Raw genomic sequence first — 16071 nt, 5'->3', positions numbered from 1 at the left:
GCTAACTGGAAACTATTCAGCACTATTCAGCACAGCAAATGCTTCTGTCAGTAACAGTGAAAAAATATGAGTAGTCTCAATGTCCTTCCTGTATCAGAACCTAACAGCTTTCAGAGGTGATATGAAATGTTTCAACATGTTGTAATCATAGAATCATGGAATCAGAGATTGGTCACTATAGACAGGGACACCTGCCTCTAGACCAGGTTGCTCAAACCCTCTGGTTTTAAATCTGCAGGGAGGGGACATGCAGAACTTCTCTGGGCAACCTGTTCCAGTATCTTACCACCATCACTGTAAAGAACTTCTTCCTATTATCAAGTCTAAGTCTACCCTCTTCCAGTTTAAATTGATTTCCCCTTGTTCTGCTGCTACATTCTCTTCTAAAAAGTCTTCCACATTTCCATAGTTTTGAGTCTATTTCATCTCTGAAGCACGTAGTTATTCTGAATGACTTTTATATGATCTTGAGTAATCATTCTAAGATTAAGTTTTTTTCAATTGCCCACTTTAGGTAGCTTCTGTGTTTGAAAGACTCAAGCTAGTTCCTTTTTACTTTGCCATCTGCAAGGAGAGCCTGATTTTCACAGAGCAATTCCTTTTACTTCCAGCTTCAGTGGCTATAAGGCAAGAAAGATGAACGATCTGTCTACTTTTGGGTTTTATCCTTAGCAGAGTGGCTAGAAAGCATCTCTTTTTTCAAGCCTGAACAGAAAGGTCTGTTTTACTACCTAGTAAGATTCAAATCCAAAAGAAATGGCATTTAGTTACCTTCACTTTGAAATACAATCCAGAAATTTATTTAGACTTCTGAGAGAAAACTTTGAAGAGCGCTTCAATATTAGATGCCTTTATGCTGTGAGCTTGACTGATAGGCAGCATTTCATTTTCTAATAGTTTTACCAATCCTATTCTGCTTTTCATTCAGTGATTAAAAACAAATCTCTGTTTTTGGTTTTATTTTAACCACGCTGTAAATGGGAAAGTTACCATATTAAGAGCCATATTCAAGGCGACCCAACAAGCAGTAAAGACATTGGTCTTCTTTTTAATATTTCTATGATTGTCTTAAGCTGCATTTCTTGCAATTAAATTTCAGTTTGGCTGCTGTTATTCTCTTCTATGATATAAACTTCCTGTAAAAGGCTAATGTTCTGATTCATATTCAAGGAATAACAAAAATATCCTTATATTGTACTGATTTTTTCATATTCCCTTAACATGTCAGAAATGTCAGGGATTTCTACTGCATTTCCATGTAATAGGCATTCTCAACACAGAGCAACACAACTGGTCTTGCCTATGTAAATCACAGACATGTCAAAAACAGTCTGGAGATGCAGGTTTTGAAAGCTGTTCCACAGACTATATCCGAAAAGCAAGAAAGTTTCTGGTCTCTGATAAAAAACCTGATCGGTTAATTATGCTAAAATTATGGATTGGTGTCTAGCATCAGTTTTAATTATCTAATGAAATCTGACATGCCAAGTTTGTCAACAAAAATAAGAGTTTTCTAGTTGTGAAGTGTGCTAGATTGACATTGGAAGAAACTGCATTTGACTAATTATTCACAGCACAGGTACAGCATGGATGGCAAAGGTGTAAGAGTTGCTCTATAGTGCCTACCAAGGTTAGTAGTAGTGCCCAAAGGTGGACAGTTTCTGAAGAAATAGGGTGATTTTTTTTAGAGTTCTTATTCAGTTCTTGATCACCTAAAGTGAGTAAAATATGGAATAACTTTATGTAACACTCTGTGAAGTAGACTGCTTACTACAGAATCAGACAACCAGTAGGCGGAAACTTTCCAGGCAGCAGCACTGAATTGTCCCAAATAATCTTTCCCATATAATGGTTAGAGTGCAATTTCAAAACTCTTAGCATGTACTTTGCAAAATTGATTTTGAATAGTGGGAGCAGAAGATTTATTCACTGTCTTTTCAATTTGAGTACTCCAAAGCAACAAGGACGCACACATGAGTCAAGATACTACAGAACAACTGACACAGTATAATGGATTGAGGTCATCCATTCACCAACAGTAATAAGTGAAAATGTCTTAATAAAGTGGGAAAAAGATAAAGAGTGAATTTGGGAAGAGTTACTCAAGAGAAATGGAAAGAAAATCATAGCAAGAAGGTTTGATAGACACTGATGTTTCTAAATGACTAGCATCCTTTCATTTCTTCTATCAACAGCACAGCTCAGAAAATAATCTTAACAAAATTGGTTTTTATATGAACCATTGTTTCTGACGTCATGAGAGAAGAAGAACTAAGAGATGATCTGAGCTGAAAAATGGAACACCAAAAGTGAAGAGAAAAATAGTAACAGTAATATATGCAATATCAGTGAGTAATTTTAGGATTTAAGCATTTTGAAATTGAAAAATATATATATATATAAATGTATGGTGGAGATAACTCTGTCAGCACAGATGACAGAGATCATTTAATATAAAATCATTTAAAGTGGCATGAAATAAGTATTTATGTGGATGATTCAGAACAATATTTAAAAGGCATCCGTGTCCAGTTAATTGCAAAGATAAGATGGGAGGAAATAGACCCATATATTTTATTAGAAGTGAGAAAATGGAAGTAATGGCAAAAGGAAAGAGTCACAAACTAAGACAACTTACTAATGGGAGAGACAAGACAGCATAATTTATTGTATGAAAAACATGGACTGTGCTGATATTTAAGGCAAGCTCTGTATATAGCAGGGGGGAAAAAAAATAAAAATAAAAAAAATAGGTGACAGAAGTTATATGATGGAAAGAAATATTGAGAAGCTCATTTTTTCCTGTCAGCAAGTGACTTCTGATTTGGATTTGTTGTTGCAAGAATACCTGAATATTGGTATAAACACATTCCAGTTTTCGTGAGAGTCAAAATATCTTCCTTTTGACACTATGCAATAGGTATTTTAAATTAGACAAAAGGGAACCATGCACCAAAGAAGGGTATGCTATTTTTACATTATTTTGCTCACAATTTTTTTAAAAAAGTTACAAGAATACTGTAAAATAAATACAAATAAATCATTTGAAAATATGAAAATAAGACTTTGCTTCTTTCATATGAATGGAAACTTTCAGACATGTGAAGTCCATATAGATTGAAGAAAAGAATGTTTGTATGCTACAGTCTTTTCAGGGCAAGACTTTATAAGACTTTCTCTCAGACTATCAAAAATCTGTTTGTTCATAGTTCTATGAAGCAAATAGAATAGAAATTTGTGAAGAAATTGTATTTCACCAGTTCTATATGGAAGATCCATTTCATGTCCTTTATGGAAAATTATTATCACTTTCATAATTTCATTGCTTCTCTGGTACTTGATAGAAACAAAGAAGAAGTTGTAAAAGAACAAATATGGAAAAATAAACTTCCAATCCATCTCCAGAAGTATTTACACAATCCCTGACAGGTATTTTTCTGTCTTGTAAATTGCCTTCAAAGTGCCAAGTTAGCTGCAATCTTTTTTTTCAAAACTAACCTTTCTGAAAGACTTACGGACTTAAACACAGATTTCAGAAAAAGCACTTCTAGGTTAGAGAAGGAATTGCCAGTGACAGCCCTCTGGATAGTGCCATAGCAAGCTATTTTGCAAAATGTGTTCCCAATATTAATTTCATGATCACTGCTTTGCAACTGAAAATGGGAAACTGTAGCAAGAGAGACACAGCAACTCATTCAGTGCTTATCTGTTTGTCATAACAAATCTGAAATAGGTGGTAAGAACACCTATATATGGGATAAAAAAAAAACCAAACAAACAAGATCTGCACACACATGCACACACACACAAAGAGAAAAAAAAAAAAAGAAAGAAAAAGATAAAATAAGAACCGAAACCTGAGTTTCCCAGCCGTATTTTTTTCCATAAATATTTTGCCCCTAAGGGGAGGTCAAAGGTTGGTTAATCATGAGTCAAGTTGTCATCAGAAATTTGCTTTTTTATGTTAGCAGACTAACATGAACTAAGGTTCCCTATTCTATTAGTACCAATGTTATTAGAAACCAGGTATGAAATTTAACTGTTTTCTGCATTTCTGCTGCCAGTGCAGGTGGAGATCAATCATTCTTGTAGTGTTCCAAAATCTCCAGAAAAGTCATCAGGCAAGTCTGAGATAAAAACCAACAGATAGAACTCTTTTTATTTATTTATTTATTTTGCCTTTCATTTACCTTTAACAATGTTGTTGACATTCCAAAAAGAAAATAAAAAAAATAAAAAATTATAACCTCTTTCTCCCTCTCACTGAATCTCAGTTCTCAATATAAATGCTACCGAACTAAGAGAACATATCTTATGTTTTAACTGTACCCATAGAGTTTTTAAAGCCACCCTCAAACGTGATGTTTTGATCTAAAATTCTCAGCATGCTTGGAAGTATGTTCACAACAGAACTATCTGTTTTTAGAATAAGTGTTTCTCTCTATCCCAGTTAATTGAAAACAATTCTCAATCACCCTCCTGTGTTTAAAGTATCTGGATTAAGATATAGTAGTGGTAAAGTATCAGGGTTTTAAAGACATATAAACAACATAGTTGTTTGAACAGTTGACAAATAAATTCAAGCTCCCCAGGATACTCTTGTTTAGGATTTTCCCAATTAGGCATTTTATTTGATCTCTGGGTCTGGGTGAGCCACAATTCTCGAGAATTGAAGAAGAGATTAATGGACCAGATACAATGGCTAATTCATCTCCAGGGTTTTGTTCATTGCTTGTCTTTGCTAATTTAATACCATTATATCCAAAGTCAAATAAATCAAAATGAGAATTAGGCTTAGTACAACTAATCTTGGAAGGGAATTGATGGTTTATCAGATTGCAATATATTTTTTTACTGCTCCAAATAACAAAAAAATTTACAGTAGTGTTTATTTTTTCTCCTTAAGGAACGCTACCAAGAAAGGCGTGCAATAAAGTTGTTTGTAAGAAAGCAACACATAACTTACTCTTTTATATGTTAGAAACACATGTTCTATATTGAAAAAAAGTGAAGGGTCTAAAGTCTTAAAGATTGTATATCTCAAAAATGTTTGGGGATCTGTGACACCAGGAAAATTGTATGAGAACATGCCACCGCAATGTGGGGCACTAATAAGGGTGAAAACAGTTTTGTGGGGTGTTTTTCCTTTTGTTGTTGTTGTTTATTTTTCCTTTAATGACAGCGCTTGAATCTGAAATTAAGCACAGCAGGTAGGAAGGCACTGCAGGGATTTTAAAAGGTATCACACATCTGTATGCTAACAGGCTTTGGTTTTCATCCATAGAGAAGTGGACCCCACAGTGTTTATGGTCACAAATGGGAATTGTATATTTCTTACAAATACACCATGTCCTGTTGACCTACTATTTAGAACAGATAACTTCTATCTATTAATAGCATTTGTATTATCTGTTTAATAAGATAAAGGAAAAAGAAAAAAAAAAAAAAAAAAAAAGTAAAAAAAACCTTGCTTTATCAGGCTGCATTTTTAATATGTTGTTTTCCAAGATATGGTATTTTTCATCTCTCATTCTGCATCTGTCTGGACAGATATGATAGATATACTGTGAGCAGCTCTGCAGCTGTATAAATCAGCATAAATATACTAGGATCAGATATGTTCATTAAAAAGCTATAGTAAAAAGCCATGTTTCTTCTACATTTCTCTTCTAACAAGGTACACAACTGAAACTTGGTTGAGTTTTGGGTGTCCACCAACTACTCTCTCTCTCTCTCTTCCCTTTCATAACAGGGAAGGGGAGAAAAAAAGATGAAAAACATCTGCATCAAGATAAGGACAAGATTACTAATCAATTATTGTTATAGGCAAAACTTCTAACTCTACCAAGGGAAGACCAACTAATAACATAACAGGAAAATCAAAACCAAAATTATCCCACCCCCTTTCATCTCAAGCTCTCCTTTACTTCTTTATCTTTCTACCTCTTCCTATCTCAAACCATCTAGCAGGGATGAGGAATGAAGTTTTTTTCCTTGATCCAGTGTGATGTCTGTCTCATGGGATATGTTGCTTCAGGAAACTTGTCTCCTTTTATTGGTAGCAGTTCTTTGGGAACTTCTCCAGTATGATTCATTTTCTACAGGGTACACAGTCCATCAGAGGAATAGATTTGTCCAGAGTGGGTCCTCCATGGAATAAAGCCCCTACCAGCCAAATAATCCCCATAGGCTTCTGCCAAGATCTTGCTCCTACATGAGCTCTCCATGGGCTACACCTTTCTCCAGGACACATTCACCTACTGTAGTGTGGAGTTCTCCAATAGTTGCAGAAGTATATCTGCTCTTCCTCATCCTTCACCATACTCAGTATCTGTTTTACTATTTAATTATTAATAATTAAATAATTATTAATAATTATTATATATTGCAATAGTTGCAATTTATAAAAAATATTGCAATTTATAATATATAAATAATTATTAATAATTATTAATTAACTATTTTACTTTTACTATTTCAGAACCAACTGGAACTTGCCTCTTCTCATAAAAGCAATTCTGGACAGTTGGAACTGACTGTGATGTAGGGGCAGCTCATGACCTCTTCTCAAAAAATTTTTAAAAAGGGAAGGGAAGGGAAGGGAAGGGAAGGGAAGGGAAGGGAAGGGAAGGGAAGGGAAGGGAAGGGAAGGGAAGGGAAGGGAAGGGAAGGGAAGGGAAAAACCAAAAGGGATAAAAGAAAGGAAATGGGCATGCCACCATTAGTGTATGCAAATGAAATGTCCAAAATAGCATCCCACAGAAGTATTCCCAGTGGTCCAAACAGCTAACTGAGATCAGTAAAACTATAGCCCTTTTCTGAATGGAGCTGAAAGACTTAGGTAGTGGGGAGAGCAAATCCTGTTCTGAGTAAATTCTTGCAGGAAGATGGCAATCTTTGTCATTTTATTTATTTATTTATTTATTTTGGTGGGTAATTTGAAAAAGAATTTACATGAATGCCAAAGTCAGCAGAAATAGCTTAGTAATATTTCCTTTAAAATAATAAATAAATAAATAAAATGTTAATTTTTAATTGTGCATCTGATATATTTAGTTTACATTGTAACTTACAGAAAGATGAAATCACTGTGCCGTGTCTTGGTTATAATTTTCTTGCCCTCTGCAGGGAATGCAGCTCAGCTCATAATCACTATCTGCTTTTGGCAGGCATAAAGATGGAACAAATGAAAACCAGTTAAAAACATAGGCTCTGAAACATTTCTGAAATAATTTATCAGAAAGCAATGAACATAAACAACAGGAAGCTTAAAGTCTATTGTTATTTCTGCAGGAAAATTCTGTTTAGTGGCTAAGCTTCAATGAAATATACTAGTTGTATCAAAGTCAAGCCAATAAAATTCTTTATAGAACACCATCTCATCAGTTACACAATTGTCTTATTTATTTACTTAGAAGCTAAAAGCAAAACTGGTTGTTAAAAGTTACCAAGATTTTTAAAAATATAAGCTTAATGCAAACAGCATTTTAATGGAAAATGTTAAAAAAATATTTCTTTATTTATTAATATATTTCTGGATCAAACTCAAATATTCAAAACTAAATTTTAAATATTTGATTTTATCATAATTATCTTTAGCAAAACTATTTTTCACTATGTTAAAACACTTCTGAGGAATTCTGTTGAAGGTGATTTTTTACTGCAATTGAGAACATATTATTTTCAGCATGACTGTGGTTAAGAAAAACAGCAACATTCCCTTTGACAAAAACCACAGCTATCTAGGTAATTTCTCTTTCAAACAACCTGAAAGTGTACTTTTATCCCCTGTTTTTAGAAGAACCACGTTTTACTATCCCATGTCAATTCCAAAATATTCTGGTTATGTTTTGGAGAACTTCCAAATTTTTTCAAGTGTTTCCTTGATTATTATTATTATAAAAACAAAAAAAATAAAAGACAAAGAAAAAAAATTCTCCACAAATATCTTGTATGAAAACAGCATTTACACAACATATTTGATGAGGTTTCTTCTGTCTTCAGTTTTCTAATAGTTGTAATAGATTTGTACCTGAGGCTTTGCCAGTAGCACTGTGTATAATTTTCTGCTTATAACTTAGAGACGATCAGTCCTGTCATATGATGATTTCGTCATGCCTCCAAATAACTCCTTTCTTTAGAAAATCTTCTTCTTAAGGAAGAATACTTAAGTCAAACCTTGAAAGCTGAGTACTGGCACTTGTCTGAGTCAGTCCTCCACAGCTATCTCCTACCTACTTTGACACCATCACCTCCATTTCCAAAGCTCTTCTGTCACACTGCTGCTCATGAGAAAAGACATGTCCTAAATCCAGACCTTACTCCCCATCACCTTCTTGCACACTGTAACAAGCATACTGACCTTGAGGCAGTGAGCATTTCATTCTGTAACACTCCAACACCTGCATTCCTTCTTGTAAGGCTCTGCATCTCAGGGTAATTTGAGAACACACTCATACACATTTTTCACAGCCTCATTTTGTGAATATGAACAGCATCCTTGGTTTAAAAGAAGAAAAGCAAAAAATGTGCTTTAGTAAAGCAGTGCACATAGTTACAGACATTGTACTATTGCATCTTTACCGCGGTTACAACTTAACTATGTGCTTTCTGTTTTGAGTGTTATCCCTGTACCTTCGAAGGCTTTTAAACATTTTGATCAGTCGATCTTCCACAATTTTCATCTTCCCAGGTGTCTAGGGATGTTACTGGAATAATAGATCAACACCAGAATCTTAAATAAACTACTCAGAGTTCACCTCAGGAGGTTTTATGGAAGATGTAATTAAGCAGAACATTTAAGAGTGCAGTGTAGGAAACTTATTCCTGAATTCTGTGTGGATATCAATGTGATCCTAGAAATAGAATGGGTCGAAAGTTATTCATAAAAATACTTTACAAATTGTAGAATTCTTACTACAATCAAATCAATTATTTTGCAACTGTTAACGTTTTCCTGTTCACAAAGTTAACAAAAAAAATAAAGCTGCACTAAAACAAACAAACAAATAAAAAAGACAATAGGTTCCTCACAACATAACAGTTTAGGCTTGTGTTCTTGAAGAATTTATAACTCCTTCTGAAGTCTTCAGATTCTATATTTAAACTGCACTGCTCCCTACCTGCCTCTGTCCGCACTGCTTAAATCTTTATTAGCCATTTTAACTCTTCCTACTACAATGCTATAGCTCACATATTTCTCTTTATGTTTAAGCAGAGAGACAGACTTAATCCAAAAGAGGAAGTGTTAGAATTATTGGAAGGAGATCTGGCATTTATATCACATCTTTGTGTTTTCAAATTTCAAGAATTGGGAATGTCACAGTTGGGAATGTCATGTGCCTTTTTTGAAAGGGACCAATATGCTTGGAATGAAAACATGGCCTTGATGATGTCAGCAGCGCATCTCCAGATTTCACTGTGACCTGATTCCTTGTCTCTGAAAACTCAGCTGTGAATTGGAGAGCAAGAACATGAGCAGAGCAGAGCTCCTTTGAAAAGCTGGTCCTTTACTGTTTCACATTCTCTTTTCAAAGTCTAGAGAGAGACAGTAAAATCTTCAATATTGCAAATTATATGAGTATCCTATTTATCTCAAGCACCAGTTTTAAATAATCCACTTTTTATCTTGTTTGTCAACACCATGTTTGATGCCCAAAAAGATTTACACGAAGTGCAAACATTATCAGATACCTACTGTTCCTCTGTAGCACCTCAGGGGAGATTCAAAACCGGCCAGCTTAGATCTCTGTACTTCAAAGAATTTCCCCTGAAACCTTGTTTATAGCTTAAGCAGAAAAACAAGGTTCCTTTCTCCTTTTTGTACTACCATTAACCACATTAAAGCACAACACTTCACTAAATAATTCCTCCTCAGCACACACAGCGACTTCCCTACCATCTGAAATGGGTCAATTGCTTTCATTTTAGCATGCTAATTTATCACCACAGAAACTTGATACTGAGAGAGATGAGAATGTTTTACAGTAATTTCTACCCCATCTCCTGCTGCTCATGTACATTGTTTCACATCTTTCTCGGGGCTTTATCCTAAGATAAAGTGACACCTATGTTACCTTTAAAACTTACATAATAATACAAATTTGAAGAACTCCTTCTGTTCTTATGCTTTGAATATGTCATAGAAATATAGAGCTGCTAATTCAATACTTTATTGATCATACGTTCTTCTTGAGTTGAGCCTTCTCTGATTTATTTAGTGAAGATTCTGACTGAATTAAAAATAGGCTGTAGAAAACGAGAAAACAACAAAAAAAAAAAGTTTTCCAGATGGAAAAAAAATCTTTAAATATACCTATGTTCTTAACAAAATCTCCCCCAAAATATTTTCATGGATACACTGGAGTAGAAAGAATAATTTAAGAGGTATTCTACAATAAGTTTTCCTTTCTGTACTAGGACTTCTTGCGATAAATGAGCCTTTATCATTTAGTCTGAATCAGTCACATTATAGTACATTATCCCAAACTGATTATAGTACAGTCACATATGAGCTCAAGTCACTTGAACGTGCTCCAAGAGCTTTAAGGAGAAAACAAAATATGCATGAACAAACAAATAAGTGCATTCATATGTGGTGTGCAAACTCTCCAGAGATAATTAAAACTGTTGCAGCTTTTGGTATGTGGAATTTGGCAGTCTGCAGGCCCCCAGACTCCCTAACCTCTTTTTCTTTCCTCAACAAGGCAGAAGGAGAAAAGGATGGACAGGATTGTGAACTGAGATTTAACAAGCAGACATTTTAGTAAGGAAAGCAAAAGCTGCACATTGAAGCAAAGCAAAAAAGATACATTTATTCACCGCTTCCCATTGGCAGGCAGATGTCCAGCCACATCTTGGGAGGCAGAGGCTCAGTACGCATCAGCAATAGTTAAAACATCAGTGTATGAAGAACACTCTTTTTGTCAGAAGTGAAGAGCATATGAGCTGCTGTGAGTGAAGTTAACTCCATATTTTCCAGATCCAAGACTCTTTTAAACAATATTAGGAATTAAGTCTTCTATTAGTAATCATATGGAACCCGGCTCACCTCATCTTTTTAAAATCATCTGAAATTATTCACAAATGAGCTTATACATAACTCTAACTTATGTAAGTTAACTTACAAGAGGATAAAGTAACTTACATACAGATGGCTTTCTGGACATATAAAGACTGCTCTGCAAAGATCTATAAACACATGAAACCAGCTTAAAATTCTGGATTTTTCTGAGTTCAATTCACAAGATTGTAAATTGGAAATATGAGCTTAAAAGGAGATCTCAAGAACATTTGAGATTCCCCTTGCTATTTCGAGTCTTACACAGCTAATTCCCCAAAATCAAATGTAAGCACAATTTTAATAAAAGGTTTGTTTTTCTTGTGTGCTAATTCTTCATAAAATGTACATATCTTCTAAGGAACGATACTGGTTAAAGAAGTCAATAAATTAAATATTTTTTCTATATTTTCATTTGTCACTTGTTTCAGCTTTCAAAATAATTTCTGGTTTGGTACCAAGACAACTGTCTATTGAATTCATTTGAAATCCTCATTTTTTTTATGCTTAAATTCTAATGATAAGGTATAATCAAAAAAATTCACCTTGTCAAAAAGAAATCTTAGCAAATCTCTAATAATTTCAGTTTTTGCCATTATTATTTCTGAAAAGTTAATTTCTACTTCTGTGGATTAAAAATTTAAACTGTAAATTATTGTGTTTGGTTATGTTGTTCTGTATTTAGTTTTGTTTTAAGGAACTTAAAGATTAGTGTTGTTAAATCACAACCTATGTTTACAGCAGATAACAAAGTTTGAATCCCTTCCTCAGTGTTTTCAGTGTACTTGGAAAACAGAAGTCATTGTGCAGGTCACTGTTAAAAAAAGATAATCTCATAAGGCAATTACATGACTATTCTACAGGAAAAAAACTGAGGGATGTGTCTACATGTCAGTTTCTTGGTTTATGCATTTTACAGATCTATTTTAGTCTAATTCAAAAGTTGCATTGAGTAAATTAATCTATTGTTCAATTTTTGTAGAAGATTCTAATTTTAAAATGGTGTCTTAACCAAATCCTAATATAAAATATCCCATCTTTCTGACCTGTTATATTTCATCACCATTGAATTATATTTTAATTAAAGTTCTTCATATTAAATAAAAGTAATTTTCTAGACATCTGGTTACAGTACCCAAATCTGTAGAGATACTCATTTAAATTTTAGTACAGAAATTCCTTAAGCAAACTTAATTCTCCACCTTAATTCTCCTTCATTTTAGTTGTTCTTTTTTTGCTGTTTTGTTTTGTGCATACATCTGAGTTGTTTTTGCTGTTTTTTGTTTACATTTGTTTTTGATAGAACTTTAATTTCCAGCCAACAAAAATATTTTATACATTCCATTAAATACTAGAACTATTAATATAAAAAATGACGTATTACATCTGCCATTTAAATCACAAGAAAGGAAACATCTAGATGTACTGAGGGACATGGTTTAGTAGGAAATATTGTGATAGATGGGTGGTCAAACTTGATGATTTTGGAGGTGTTTTCAAACCTTAGCGAATTTATGATTCTATGATTCCAAATTTTCGCGGGGGCGGGCCCCCCCCCCCCAAAAAAAAAAAAAAAAAAACAACAACCAAACAAGCCAAAACAAAAAAACCTTCCTCAGAGTAATTTAGGGGAAGACACCATGCTATTCTTATCAGTTGGGAAAATGATCCTCTTTGAAGAATTGAGAAGTATTTAGTTTTAGAGAGTTAGGGGTCATTCTTCTTGTTTCACAACAGATATATTATTTGAATCTCACATCTCATAGCCTGGGAGATGTTGTTCCAGTTGCAGTTTGGGTTCTGTTGTTCCACGGCATCCAAATTAATGATGGTGAAGGTTGTTTTGAAGCTGAGAGAGAGAGCTGATGCCAATTTGTAAATACATTTCATACAAGTGAGGTAAGCAAACAAGAGTTTATATACTGACTTCATCCATTCATCTGTGCTCCCCAATCAGAGGTGGTCTCTTCAGCAACTTCAGATCTACAGGCTACCACTACTCTTTAATAAAACAACAACATTTTACCAATCTCAGTAACACCTGGTAACTACCTCCTGTTGACAGCGGTACTGTGCTTTAATGAACAAATAAATGACTTATCTACCATTCATGGCAAGAAACCCCAGCTGCTGAGGCAGAGCACTAGCTCTCCCAGTGTTACTTGGGCTAATTGACTCCTTGGATGAAGTTAAATCACACTATCCCCAGTGGGATGTACGTTTGCCAGTAATCAATAGCTCAACAAGATCCACAAGGCAGGTAATTAAGTGGAAAGTAATTAACACCCATCAAATGTTTTATTAACTCTTTGCCATTCCTTCACTCAAAAGTCCCAGTGTACCATAAATAAGGCCATGAAGAAATAATAAATGCAATTTTTGTTTTCAAACAATTTGTGTATTATTTCTACCTTCTTTATCAGTCTGTGCACCATTTCAGTACAGTAACTCATACTTACAGATGATTTGGTCTTTCTTCCCAGGAGAGTTTCCCAGCTGGCTTTGTCCTAGAGACTTGGCTGTATCCTGAAAACAGAGGTGAAAACCAGAGGAATTACATTGGTCATCATGAGCATCTGTAGAATGTCTCTTAGCAACGTTTTTATTAGTCTTACAAGTGAGTCAAAAACCTGTAAAGTAGCATAATTGTTTTCACATCCATAAATAAATGCTTCTGAGATTTTTTAAAGAAAATCTTACAATCAATTATTCCCAACCATATCACACGAACTAGAATAATTATTCCTTGCCCCAGTAAATTTTACTAAGCATTTATTTTGTGTACCTTGAGTATGCTGCAATCCTTCAGACTACCTTTAAATGAATAGGTAGTGTAAAGCTCCATCTGGATTAAAGCATGGAATAAATTCTGCTTTAGAAAAATTTCTAAGAAAATTCTTACTTTGTCCTACAGTCTGCAAAAGTGGAAGGAAGCTACAGAATGGGAAGCCCTCTTTCTTCATAAAGAGCCTTTCTTTTTTCTTCTTTTTCAGCTTTTCTGGGTTCTACAAACAGCTACAGAAGCTAGCCATGGGCCTTTCTGTATGGTGTTCATGAATTTTTTTCAGACTGTTTACCTGAGTGCTATTCCTGGAACAGAATATGGCCTGCAACAAGACATCTGTCTCTGTGAGAAAACAGCCCAATTAACACTGGGGGAATCAATAAAACAAAACCCAGAAAAGCCTTCCCTCGGTATGAAGGCTATATCTTCAAAAAAGAGAGAGTTATTAATTGTAGACAACTTGTCCCTGAAGAAAACTGCATGCCCAATGTGATGAGCAGATCTGATGGGCAGATCTTCTTAAAGAGTTCTGCCACCTTCCTGAGGCTTGGATGAAGGATGTCAACAGGAAAATTCCTAGCCTGATACAGCCAACAGCCTACTACTCGTTACTACTTTTCTATGGGGAATGGACAAAGCAGACATTCATGGCTCAACACAAATCAAGCCACACCTGTTAAAGGAATCAAGGACATAGATCACCTTCTCGCTGCTTCCTGTACTGGGTAAGAACAATGAAAGAAATGAAAGGATCCTATTTATAAACACTTGGCTTCATGGATGCTGCCATTACAAAATCTTTGGTTTTTTTTGACAGCAGAATGGTCTATATGGCACCAGCCTTGCAGCACCAGATGGGTGTCAATTCTCTCAAAGAGGAAAATGGATTACTGGGGAAAAGCTATTGGCAGGGCTTTAAACTAGATGTGAAGGGAGAAAAGAACAATAATGAGGGAACAGACTCTTTTAGTGTCTCCTGTGACAGGACAAGAAATAATTAGTTCAATCTAAAACAAGGGAGGTTTAGAAAGAACTTAAGGAAAAAGGTTTTTACCATAAAGGTACTGAAGAACTGGAACAAGTTACCCAGGAAGGTGGTGGATGTCCTGTCCTTAGAAACATTCAAGATTAAGCTGGATGGGGATCTGAGCACAATGATCTACCTGTAGATCTCCCTGTTCATTGTAAGGGAGTATTATACAGCTTTTAATGATCTCTTCCAACTTAAAAGTTTCTCAGCTTCTAAATCCGTAATTAAACTCCTCCAATGGTGTACTTGATATTTTGCATTTCTGGAGGCTTATCAAGACCAATTTTTGTATTTTGATTTTTAATGGAGTATCCTCTGCTAAAATTCACTACTGAAATAATACTATTTGTTTGATTCAGAATCCAGCCCTGACTGAAGATGTGTGCTGGAAGCATTTTTCCTCCATCAAAACATCATCAAAATCTTAAATGTATGGAAGTGAAGGGAAAGGTGCAAGAAAACAAGTAGCTGGGAACATTTGTGGCACTAAAATTGCCTTTATCAAAGCATGAAGAAGGAAAAATTACTTAGCTTCAGTGTTTCTTATATCTCTTAAAAGACTATAGGGTCAGGAAGTTGTATCTTCCCTGATCGTGGTTAGGTGTGAAGGTATACTGTAGTCTTCTGCATAGAAAAGTTTTTCTATTTTTTCCTCTGCCTTACAAAACTTTTCTCATCTTTTCTATCACATTCAGATACTTGGAGATACCTATGTTTCTCCTCCCCCTTTGTCGAGATACATTCTTTTTATTAATTAAGCTGGGACATGGCAAACGTCTCAAAATGAATTGCTTTCTACAGTGGGAGAGAGCTTTCAGAGGAGACAGATTTTTTGTCTGGAAAGAAAGTCTCCTTTGTGCAATAGTGTTTTACTGGTAGCTCCTCAATAATGGGATAAAACTAATAGGGTAAAAATATCAAACAAAAGCAAATAATAGTTTGTGGTTTTAGTGGAAAATATTTAGGAATATACTCAGAGACAGCATTCATAATCGCAAACAGAGGCCACCCTGGCATATTGTTTTAGCAAAGGAGTCTTACACGACCTCTTTCTGTGTTCTGACAATTGATAAGAAGATAGACACAAATATAGCAAGTAGTTTTTAATGAATTAGCTGGCATGATACCACCTAGGGTTATTTTCCTGATGTTCTAACATCCAAAATAAGGCTGGATCTTGCAATACTGTGCAAACAA

This window comes from Lagopus leucura, unplaced genomic scaffold (assembly GCF_019238085.1).
Source record: "Lagopus leucura isolate 7727_CA_CO unplaced genomic scaffold, USGS_WTPT01 Super-Scaffold_100018, whole genome shotgun sequence".
Classification (NCBI taxonomy): domain Eukaryota; kingdom Metazoa; phylum Chordata; class Aves; order Galliformes; family Phasianidae; genus Lagopus; species Lagopus leucura.
This window is presented reverse-complemented; position numbering follows the sequence as displayed.